Source organism: Bubalus bubalis, chromosome 1, assembly GCF_019923935.1.
Source record: "Bubalus bubalis isolate 160015118507 breed Murrah chromosome 1, NDDB_SH_1, whole genome shotgun sequence".
Lineage (NCBI taxonomy): Eukaryota > Metazoa > Chordata > Mammalia > Artiodactyla > Bovidae > Bubalus > Bubalus bubalis.
Window position 1 is genome coordinate 167,230,609 of NC_059157.1, and position 12,178 is coordinate 167,242,786.

At 38.4% G+C, this 12,178-nt stretch overlaps 1 protein-coding gene across 3 annotated transcripts in view; it reads left to right on the forward strand.

The window, feature by feature from the left end:
• Positions 1-11,768: 11,768 nt before the first annotated feature.
• PLSCR4 (phospholipid scramblase 4) overlaps positions 11,769-12,178 on the forward strand; it is a 40,726-nt gene continuing 40,316 nt past the window's right edge. For all 3 annotated transcript variants that reach the window (XM_025290388.3, XM_044946289.2, XM_006057480.4), the window contains exon 1: positions 11,769-12,175. The gene's annotated coding sequence lies outside the window, so the exon portion shown is untranslated. The remainder of the gene's footprint in view (positions 12,176-12,178) is intronic.

Below are 12,178 nucleotides of genomic sequence, written 5' to 3' on the forward strand. Positions count from 1 at the left end.
CACTCCGAAGGCTCGATCCCGCCTTTGCGTATGCCGAGCCTCCTTCCTCATGACCTTTGTCACGAGTGGAATGTCTCTCGCCGGCTCCCGGTATTCATAATACATATGGATCATTTTCACAACCAGAAAAATATTAGGAATGTTGCTATTAATATTGTGAATATAACAAGACTCAATGGGTGAGAGAAGTTGAACAGAAATATCTGACTAAATTCAAAGGGAAGGCAATGGACAGAGTTTCTTTCTTGTTGCATTAACTCAGAAGGCACTAGACCCACAGGTAACATACTTAATCAGAAAAAATATATACAAACATTGAAAGCAAAGTAATTCTATATATTCACTAGAAATTACTAGACTTATTTTTAAAATATTTTTTTACTATTTGCTTTTAGAACCTACAAATAAATCCATTTCTGGTAGTCTGTGTCCCTAAGATTTAAAAGTTAGCACAATATAATTATGGTAGGAGTCAATATACTATGAGGATTAAACAAGAATAGAAATAGATTAGCAAAACTTTTAATAATTGTAATATGTTTGTATGTGTGTGCTTAGTCACTCAGTCATGTCCGACTCTTTGCGACCCTTTGGACTGTAGCCCACCAGACCTCTGTGTCCATGGGATTTTTCAGGCAATACTGGAATGGGTTGTCATTTCCTTCTACAAATATGTTTGTGAGTATTTATAGTTGAGTTGCTGACAAATCAGATTTGAAAGCTAATGGACATAGTTGGCAAAATCATTTTTCATATTGAGTCATTGGAAAACATATTCAATGGCTCTATTACTGTGAATTATACACTGATTTACATTTCCAGTATTTTCCTTGTCTATTCATGAACATTTGTGTTTTCCTCTGTATATTAAAAGATCATTTTAGCCAGTTCTTTAAAAGTTGGAAATTGTTGTGCATTGTTAACATATCAATTTTAATGAGTTGATATTTTAAAAATATTGATTCTTCTCATCCAAAATCATTGCTTATATTTCCTATATTTAACAAGATTAATCAAAATTTCAGTCTTTTTCATAAAGATTCTATCAATTTTTTTGTTAAATATATTCATAAATTCCAAAATTGTCCCCATTGTGCATAGTATTTTTTGTAACTCTTGCCTTTTCAAGGACTGATGGAGATGACATTGCTTGAGAGAGGCAGAAAACAAATGTAATAAATGCATTCATAGATATAAAAATTTTAAATAAGTATATTACATAGTACTTGAAAAAGACATAGGGTACAGCAGTTACAAAGAACCTAGGATAGGAGTGTGACTCTGATATTCAAGAATCAGATTGATGCCACTGACTGCTGTAAAGTAAGAGTGAGAGAGCAATGGGAGGTGACGTTCAAGTTGCCAGATCATGTAGTTCACTGGCTTTGACTGTGCGAAGACTGATGAGGTACCTGGAGAAAAACTCTTGATGTCTTAGTGTACTACTAATCCTCTCTGCACAGAGCAGGAAAGATCTGTTCAGTTTCTTCTTGGCTTTTCTATGTGAACTCTGGCTTCCAGGAATTAATCCAGTCCGAGAGTTAATGGTTCTGCATCAGTTGGCCACACCATGGCCAACATGAAACACACGGACCTCACCTACACACAGACACCTGCAGGCATCAGCATCTATTTGACTCAGGGGAAACAGACACATGGGAGTTGATGGTGGAGGATAGCGAGCTATCTTCCTGCCATCACCTTCATAGAAGTCTTGCTCCACAAGCTAAAACTAAAATTTTCTTGACCAAATTCCACAGTATCTCTTCATTCTCACTTTCCTACATCACAAAGAAAATGATAAAATTAAAAAATTAAAGTGAAGATAGATAGCATTTATTACAAGAATTAATATGATATTTTACAATGAATTTTGTGTAACTGATGATATTTTTCAAAGAACAATACTTTATTATAGACAACTGACAAACCAACAATCCAAAAAAGCTGTATAACACAAAGCTGTCAGTGGATTCTTCACAGAGCTATCCAAGACTATGGAAACATACTTTCCTGAAACGAGCATGAATATAATCAAAACAACTAATATCTTTTCAGCACTTATTATTTACTGTATATTATGTTAAATACTTCAAACAACTTTGGATGGTAAGCTTTATTAATATTTCATTACTCCAGAGGAAGACATAAATAGGAGCACACATACATCAAGTAGCAGAGCTGGTCTTGTCTGATGGCAAGTCCAGGAAACCTAACATCTACTCGCTGTTTATAAAACCACCCAAAAAGGTGGAAGCACCCACATCTAAATGATACAGAACACTTGCAAAGATATAAAGCTGTATTACAAAACTCAATTCCATTTGACCTGTTAAGACAGCAAAAGGAGAGTGGTTCAAAACTTGTTTGGACTTCTCTGGTGGTCCAGTGGCTAAGACTCCACACTCCCAATGCAGGGGGCCTAATATCTATCCCTAGTCAGGGAACTAGCTCCCATATGCTGCAACTAAAAGATTCTGCATGCCTCAGTGAAAACAGAAGATTCTGTGTGCTTCAACTAAGACCCAGTGCAGCTAAAAAAAAAAAAAAAAAAAAAGTCTTGTTTCCAAGGACAGGAGCTTCTGTGAGGTAAGTACTCTAACACTTGAAGATATGAGGGGCACACTTTTATCTTTCATTCAACCATCAATACAAAATGAAAGAAATTTTTCTGTTTGGAATATTTGTCACAAAACAAAGATCAAGATTATCAGATGAAACAATTAATACTTTGTGTTTTTAAAGTTCATTAAAAAATAATAATTTTCATATACCAAAAAATTGTGGCATTCTTTTTCAAATTTTAAGTGATTTCATTTGGCATTTATTTTGCTTTAATGTTCCCTTCTTCTAAATGTTTTCTATATCTGGTATCTATATCAAACAGAGATCATTTTTACCTGTTACTAAAATAAAACTGTCATGATATATTGGTTCATAATAAAAACAGACTATAAAAACACATTTTTTACTGAAAACAGCTGAAAATTTTAATATCATACTACCACAGAAAATTACTCACTATTATTATGGCCACATTATTTGAAAGCATGTAAATCAGTGTTATGAAAATGTGGAATAATTTTGATTTCAAGAATTTCTGAGAATTCCTGGAAATTCCAATCTGTCAGTCCTGAATGATAAATGTTAATATCAGTTGGGGATTTGGAAACATTATTCTGGATCATCAGCTTTCACAGCTTTTAAAGCAGCAGATCCCTTTTATAAAACAAAATCTACCTTGGAAACTGAAGCAAAGATAAAAATTAGGCTCTGGCTATAGGAGACAGCAGAAAAAAGAGATGTGATTCTGATATGAACTTTGTGGCCAAATTGCTGAGTGACTTGAGTGAGGGTCATTGCTTTTATTCCTCTAAGTCTTGGTTTCCTCATCAGTAAACGACAGTTGATATAGCTCTTCTAGACCCTAGGTGTGTTGTGGGAGACAGTTGAGATATTGTGGCAGGAGAGCTTTGCAAACCTGGGATGCTGTTAGGTGCAAAGCAGACAAAGGACTTCTATACTTCTGATAAAACCCTTATAACATGGGACTGATAGGAAAAGCAATGACTAGTGCCCCGGACTCCACACCATCCTGGCTGCTTTCCAAGGCTCCTCCCTCTCTCTGCTTGTGCCTTTCCCTTTTAAGGGCTGAGGGTGTGGAGAGAAGGGAACCCTTACACTGCCGGTGAGAATGTAAATTGGCACAGTCACTAAGAACAGTTCGGAGCTTCCTTAAAAACTAAACATAAAGCTACCATATGACTCTGCAATCCCACTCCTGAGCATATATCTGGAGAAAAACATAATCTGAAAGAATACATGCACCCTAATGTTCATTGCAGCATTGTTTATAATAGGTAAGGCCAGGAATTAACATAACTTTCCATTAACAGAAGAATGGATAAGGAAGATGTGGTACATATATACAATGAAATATTACTCAACCATTAGCACGAATGAAATAATGCCATTTGCAGCCACATAGATGGACCTAGATATTGTCATACTGAGTGAAGTAAGTCTGACAGAGAAGAAGAAATGTCATATGAAATACTTATATGTGGAATCTAAAAAGAAATTATACAAATGAACTTACAGTCTTAGAAAATGAACTTTTGGTTGCTGAGGGTAGGGATGGAGTGAAGAGATAGTTAGGGAATCTGGAATGGACATGTACAATACTGCTATATTTAAAATGATAATCAACAAGTTCCTACTATAGAGCAAAGGGAACTCTACTCAGTGTTATATGGCAGACTGCATGGGAGGAGAGTTTGGGGTAGAATGGATACATGTATATGTATGGCTGACTCCCTTCCCTGTTCACCTGAAACTATCATATTATTGTTAATCAGCTATCCCCCAGTACAAAATGAAAGCTTAAAAAAAATAAAATGGAGTCATTCTATAATTAGTTCAGGTCAGGCAGTAAACCAGAAAATTATACCCCTCACCACCTAAAAGTTATAGATTATAAAATAAGGAGTGTTATTTATGAGGGATTCCACAGTTCACTGAAATGGGGGCCAGAAGGTTGTATTTCAGTCTGGAACTGCCATGAGATCCGGAGGAATGTGCCAGTTCCCCTCTTGACTTTGAAGGTCAGGAGGGCTTGGATGACTCCACTTTTCCACTCAGAGGATTCATGGCACCTCACTCCCTGGCTAAACTCACACAGAAAAAGGAATCGGTGGTGTTCATCTCTGTCTGCAGTGCTCTTGCTAAATGGAGTCTCTTGCTAAGTGGAGCTCTGACATTGCTCAGGTCAGGGAGCTCTTTGTGCAAATAATAACTGTTTACTAAAAAGTAATTGTCATGTTTACTTTCCATAAACTTGATACCAGCTTTTTAAAAAATATTACTATGTGTAAAAGCAAAAAATGCTTGTTAAAATAACTTTAACAAAAGTATATAAAGATGAAGTTTCTTACACCCTCCAATCCTATCCCCCAGTATTTAATCATATACTTCCAAACTTTTCTCTATGTTTATTCAAATATATGCATCTGTGTGTGTGTGTGTGTGTGTGTGTGTAATTTAGCAGTTTTTTTTTGTCTGTTTTCTTAGGGAGAAGGGGTGCTTGTTTATTTGCTTCCTATTTTTTCATGAGGCCATTCTGTAATTTGTTTTTTCTTAAATATATATTTATAGTAGGCAGTTTCTAAGTCAGTACATTTTTATGACTGTCTTATTTTGTGGATATACCAAAATTTGTTTCTACATTTCTGTACTGATGAATACTTGGATCTTTATACTGCTTTGCTATTAAAAATGATACTTCAAGGACAAAACAACTCAATTTCAGTGAGCACAATACAGCTTTCAACAGAAAGATTTGCTCAGGAAAGGCTGTCTGCTCTAACCTCTGCCAGGATACTGCAGGCCAAGAATTAAATTTTTAGCTTCAGGGTACTCTCTCTCTTAAGATGTCGTTTCTAAGTTGAGGGCAGTAACTAAGCCTCAGCTTTCCTGTTTGTCTTCTGAATGCCAAAGGATATTACTTTGCAAAGAGTGATCAAGAACAAGAGAATGACTGTAGAGCACTCAACTTTTCAAATGTGAAAACACATGATTGGTATAATTTACTGTCATCACATCAACATTAACACTATCATCATCTTATCAGTATTTGTAGGCAAACTCTTTCCATGGTCAAAGTTTTGGATCTAATATAAAGTCTTGCACTAAGAGATGAGTCTCTCTATTCTTGTCTCAAGTTAAACTGCTTGGGGCTGGATGCAGGTCTGGAATCTTCTGTACAAGTATTTGACAGGTGCTCTTTGAAGCTTCTGGAGTGTAGTAAGAATTAGAAGGTGACTGAAAATATGTCATCCTCCCCTGAAAATTCTAGTCCTTATTTACAGCTCTAACACACTGAGATGCAAAATTACTTCTACATAGTTCAAATACTCTAAGATAACTGGGTATCTTTTCCTTATTCCCAAATCTAATCTTTCTTCTGGACTAAACATCTTCTGCTTTTCAAACAAAGTCATATATCCAGACAAACTCTAAGATGACTCTTTAAAATACTTTAAGTTCCACAAACCTATTTGAGATGAGGTCCCAGGAACTTAGTGATACTTCAAACACATTCTGAGCACTGCAGATTATAGTAAAACTAGGTGCCCTTCCTTGATTGGACACTGGATATCTCCTAGTGGAGACTGAGTTTACATCAAGACACATGAGATGGCTAAATCATACTGAGCATGGAGTCTACTCAACCATTTGATTTTTATTTATTTTGCATAAATGCTAGAAGCTTATCAATTAGGGTTTTATTTTTAATAGATATCATTTGATATAATAAAAAGGGCAGTGGACTTAAAGTCAAAATATCTGGATTAAATCCCTGCAAAAATATTCATAAAGTCACTCAACAACATAGAGCAAACTTATAAATGTATTATTTAAGTCTCTCAGTTTAAGTTTTCTTGTGTTTAATTTGGGCTTGATAAAGGTTAAAGACAAAGTGTTTCAAAAGTAATTTATAAAGAACTGTGTGATAATTAAGTATTGTTTTTAAAAAAACTTAAATGAGAACATTCATTAATTCTTTTTTTTAATTTTATTTTATTTTTAAACTTTACATAATTGTATTAGTTTGCCAAATATTTTAATTCCATCATGTGAGTTTTGCCCAGCTATTTCTTTACTAAGAAACATTTGATAAGAGATAGAGTTAGAAATTATATTAAATACGCCTGTGTGTGTAGCTAAGTTGCTTCTGCTGTGTCCAACTCTTCATGACCCAATGGACTGTAGCTTGCCAGGCTCTTCTGTCCATAGGATTCTCCAGCCATGAATACTGGAGTCGGTTGCCACGCCTTCCTCCAGGGGATCTTCCCAACCCAGGGATTGAAACCGCATCTCTTACATCTCCTGTATTGGCAGGCAGGCTCTTTACCACTAGCAACACCTGGGAAGCTATTTAAATATATGTAAACCAAAATTCCCCTTCATGGATCACAGCCTTGTGGCAAAGGGGCTTGCATAACCCAATGAAGCTATGAGCCATGACATGCAGAGCCATCCAAAATGTATAGGTCATAGTGAAGAGTTCTGACAAAATATAGTCCACTGGAGGAGGGAATGGCAAACCACTCCAGTATTCTTGCCATTAGAACCCCATGAACAGTCAAAAAGATATGTCACCAGAATATGAGTCCTCCAGGTAGGAAGGTGTCCAATATGCTACTGGGGAAGGGTGGAGGACTATTACTAATAGCTCCAGATGAATCAGACGGGCCAAAGTGGAAATGCTTAGTTGTGGATGTGTCTGGTGGCGAAAATAAAGTCTGATGCTATAAAGAACAATATTGCATAGGAACCTGAAATGTTAGGTTCATGAATCGAGATAAATTGAAAGTGGTCAAGCAGGAGATGGCAAGAGTGAACATCAACATCTTAGGGATTAGTGAGTTAAAATGAACAGGACTGGGCGAATTTAAGTCAGATGACCATTATATCTACTACCGTGGACAGGAATCCCTTAGAAGAAATGGAGTAGGCCCCATAGTCAACAAGAGTCCAAAATCGAGTACTTGGGTATAATCTTAAAAACGACAGAACGATCTCGGTTTGTTTCCAAGGCAAGCCATTCAATATCACAGTAATCCAAGTATATGTGCCAACCACAAATGCCAAAGAAGCTGAAGTCAAATGTTCTGTGAAGACCTAAAAGACCTTCTAGAACTAATACCAAAAGAAGATGTCCTTTTCATATAAGGGATTGGAATGAAGAAGTAGGAAGTCAAGAGATAACTGGAGTAACAGGCAAGTTTGGCCATGGAGTACAAAATGAAGCAGGGCAAAGCCTAACAGAATTTTGTCAAAAGAACACACTGGTCATAACAAACACCCTTTTCTAACAACACAAGAGATGATTCTACACATGGACATCACCAGATGGTTGACACCAAAATCAAATTGATTATATTCTTTGTAACCAAAGATGGAAAAGCTTTATACAGTCAGCAGAAACAAGACCAGGAGCTGACTGTGGCTCAGATCATGAGCTCCTTCTTACAAAATTCAAGTTTAAATTGAAGAAAGCAGGGAAAACCAGTAGGCCATTCAGCTATGACATAAATCAAATCCCTTATGATTATACAATGAAAGTGATGAATAGATTCAAGGGATTAGATCTGGTAGACAGAGTGCCTAAAGAACTATGGAGGGAGGTTTGTAACATTGTACAGAGATAGTGACCAAAACCATTCCAAAGAAAAAGAAATGCAAGTAGGCAACCTCAGTGGTTTTCTGAGGAGGTTTGACAAATAGCTGAGGAAAGAACAGAAGCAAAAGTCAAGGGGAAAAGGGAAAGATATACTGAATACAAGAATGTAAGGAATACTAAAGGAAATTCCCCAGCTTGAAGGGAAGTAAAAACAGACAAAACTTATCTACAAGAAAAAAATGAAGAGCACATTATTACATATTTGTGAACAAATGTGAAAACTATTTTTCACCTGTTAATAATTATAAATGACAACTGACTGCCTTAGAAAAACATAACATTAAATTCCATAGTTTATAATTTGTGTGCATGTAAAACACTATAGCAATGACATACAGGACTGAGGCACGGAAAAGTGCTTTGCAAATTTCTTAATTTTATGTAAATTTTAAGTCTAAGCAGACTGTGGTAATGTAATAAAAAAAACAGTAAAAAGAATAATACAAAGAGATGTAGCTAAGGAGCACTGAAAGTAGGATTTAGGACTACACTAAAGCCTTTGACTGTGTGAATCACAATAAACCGTGGAAAATTCTTAAAGAGATGGGAATACCAGACCACTTTGCCTCCCTCCTGAGAAATCTGTATGCAGGTCAAGAAGCAACAGTTAGAACCAGACATGGAACAATGGACTGGTTCCAAATTGGGAAAGGAGTATGGCAAGGCTGTATATGGTCACCTTGCTTATTTAATTCATATGCAGTGTACATCATGTGAAATGCCAGGCTGGATGAAACACAAGCTGGAATCGAGATTGCCAGGAAAAATATCTATAACCTCAGATATGCAGATGACACCACCCTTATGGTTGAAAGTGAATAGGAACTAAAGAGCCTCTTGATGAGGGTTAAAGAGGAGAATGAAAAAGCTGGCTTAAAACTCAACATTCAAAAACTAAGATCATGGCATTCAGTCCCATCACTTCATGGCAAACAGATGCAGAAATAATGGAAACAGTGAGAGACTTTATTTTCTTGGGCTCCAAAATCACTGCAGATGGTGATTGCAGCCATGAAATTAAAAGATTCTTGCTCCTTGGAAGAAAAACTATGATCAACCTAGACAGCATATTAAAAACCAGATACCTTACTTTACTGACAAAGGTGCATCTAGTCAAAACTATAGATTTCCCAGTAGTCATGTATGGATGTGAGAGTTGGACCATAAAGAAAGCTGAGCACAGAATTATTGATGCTTTTGAACTGTGGTGTTAGAGAAGATTCTTGAGAGTCCTTTGGACTGCAGAGATCAAACCAGTCAATCCTGAAGGAAATCAGTCCTGTACATTCTTTGGAAGGACTGATGCTGAAGCTAAAGCTCCAATACTTTGGCCACCTGGTGCAAATAACTGACTTATTTGAAAAGACCCTGATACTGGGAAAGATTGAAGGCAGGCAGAGAAGGGGACAACAAAAGATGAGATGGTTGTATGGCATCACCGACTTGATGGACATGAGGTTGAGCAAACTCTGGGGGTTAGTAATGGACAGCAAAGGCTGGTGTACTGCAGTTCATGGGGTTACAAGGAATAGAAAACAACTGAGCAACTGAACTGAACTGAAAGTACAATTACTACAAAAAAATAAGAAAAATTTTCATCCCCTGAAGGATTTGAGTTGGATCAGCACTAGATCAGGAATTTCAGAAAGACATAGGTTTCATCATTACTTTTCCTCTCAAAACTTGGGATTTGGGGCATATGCCTTACTTTCAATTGTTTCTTTATCCCTCCCCAAAGCAGTATGTTCCATGAGACACGTTTCACTCTTGAATTACTGGGACTCGTTCATGTGACCACCATGGATGTTTGCATTAATAAACTCCATTTCTGAATCACTCTCATGAATTCAAAACAAAACTAACAGGTAGTATTAAATTTTGCTGTAGTTTTTGGCACCACTCTGTTTTATGCTTTCAATCTAACATTATTTCAGTATGTGGCTAATGTCCCATGTAATTACTACTGAGAGATACAATATGAATTTTAAAAATCTATTTCACACGCATGATTGCAGCTAGCATACATAAAAGAAAAATGGAAAACTCCAGTACTCCACTCCCACATGCTTTCCCCTAACTAAACTTCTCCCATAGTGGGGGCACTGCCAAGCTCTCTTTAGAATTTAATCTAACTTAATTTTGTCCAGTTCTGTTTCTTTACAGTGTTAGGGACCCCAGTTCCTGTCAGTGGGTTGTTTTCCTCCCTGTGGACCACAGACCTGAACCACTGTAGTTTGAAAACAATATTTGTGCCTAACAACAGTTAGAACTGGACATGGAACAACAGACGGGTTCCAAATAGGAAAAGGAGTACGTCAAGGCTGTATATTGTCAGACTGCTTATTATTATATGCAGAGTACATCATGAGAAACGCTGAGCTGGAAGAAGCACAAGCTGGAATCAAGACTGCCGGGAGAAATATCAATACCCTCAGATATGCAGATGACACCACCCTTATGTCAGAAAGTGAAGAGGAACTAAAAGCCTCTTGATGAAAGTGAAAGAGGAAAGTGAAAAAGTTGGCTTAAAGTTCAACATTCAGAAAACGAAGATCATGGCATCTGGTCCCATCACTTCATGGGAAATAGATGGGAAACAGTAGAAACAATGTCAGACTTTATTTTTGGGGGCTCCAAAATCACTGAAGATGATGAATGCAGCCATGAAATTAAAAGACGCTTACTCCTTGGAAGCAAAGTTATGACCAACCTAGATAGCATATTCAAAAGCATAGACATTACTTTGCCAACAAAGGTCCGTCTAGTCAAGGCTATGGTTTTTCCAGTGGTCATGTATGGATGTGAGAGTTGGACTGTGAAGAAAGCTGAGCACTGAAGAATTGATGCTTTTGAACTGTGGTGTTGGAGAAGACTCTTGAGAGTCCCTTGGACTTCAGGAAGATCCAACCAGTCCATTCTGAAGGAGATCAGCCCTGGGTGTTCTTTGGAAGGAATGATGCTAAAGCTGAAACTCCAGTACTTTGGCCCCCTCATGCGAAGAGTTGACTCATTGGAAAAGACTCTGATGCTGGGAGGAATTGGGGGCAGGAGGAGAAGGGGACGACAGAGGATGAGATGGCTGGATGGCATCACTGACTCGATGGACGTGAGTCTGAGTGAACTCCGGGAGTTGGTGATGGACAGGGAGGCCTGGCGTGCTGCGATTCATGGGGTCGCAAAAAGTCGGACACGACTGAGCGACTGAACTGAACTGAACTGAACAACAGTAATTAACAAATGCCATTTTTCTCTCAGAAAACATAGGCAACTCAGCTCCTCCATCTCTCTCTCCTGGCACCGCTTGCTTCCTCCCTCCAACATCAAACTGGCCTCCTCCAACCCTGTGGAAAGGAAAACAAATGCCTGGGCCCCGCTTCCCAGTGTTTCCAGCCAGCACTGCATCGCCAAAGCCAAGTCTCCAAGCCAAAGGGCTGGGGGGTGGGACAGATGCAAATTAACAGGGTTCTTACGAAAGACCGTTTTTTTTTTTCCTTCCTGGACTCCGAAATCTCTGTCTGGAAACCCTGCCTCACAGGTTCAAGAAAGTGCCTCTCGGATTACAGGCCGCCGTCGACTTGCTCTTATCTCTATCCTCACCTCACAGGAGAACGGAGACAACTAATTCTTCCTCATTTTCTGCGCCTGGTCTTTTTACTTGCTAGCAAGCTCCAAGCCGTGGCCGCGCCTCTAAGGACCGCTGACCCCGGCTGCGGAGCTCCCAGCGCAGGGGCGGGGCGGGCACTCCGGGAGGGTCCTTTCCCGGGACCCCGCCCCCGGCCCGCGCCCCTCCCCGACGGGACTCTGGGTTTTCGTTTCAAAATCCTTCTCTTCCATTTCCCTTTTCCCGACCCGCCCCTTTATCTTCCTCCGCGGATAAAATCAGACCCTGGGCCCGGCGTCCCGGATGCAGAGCGAACGGCTGGCAGGGCGGTG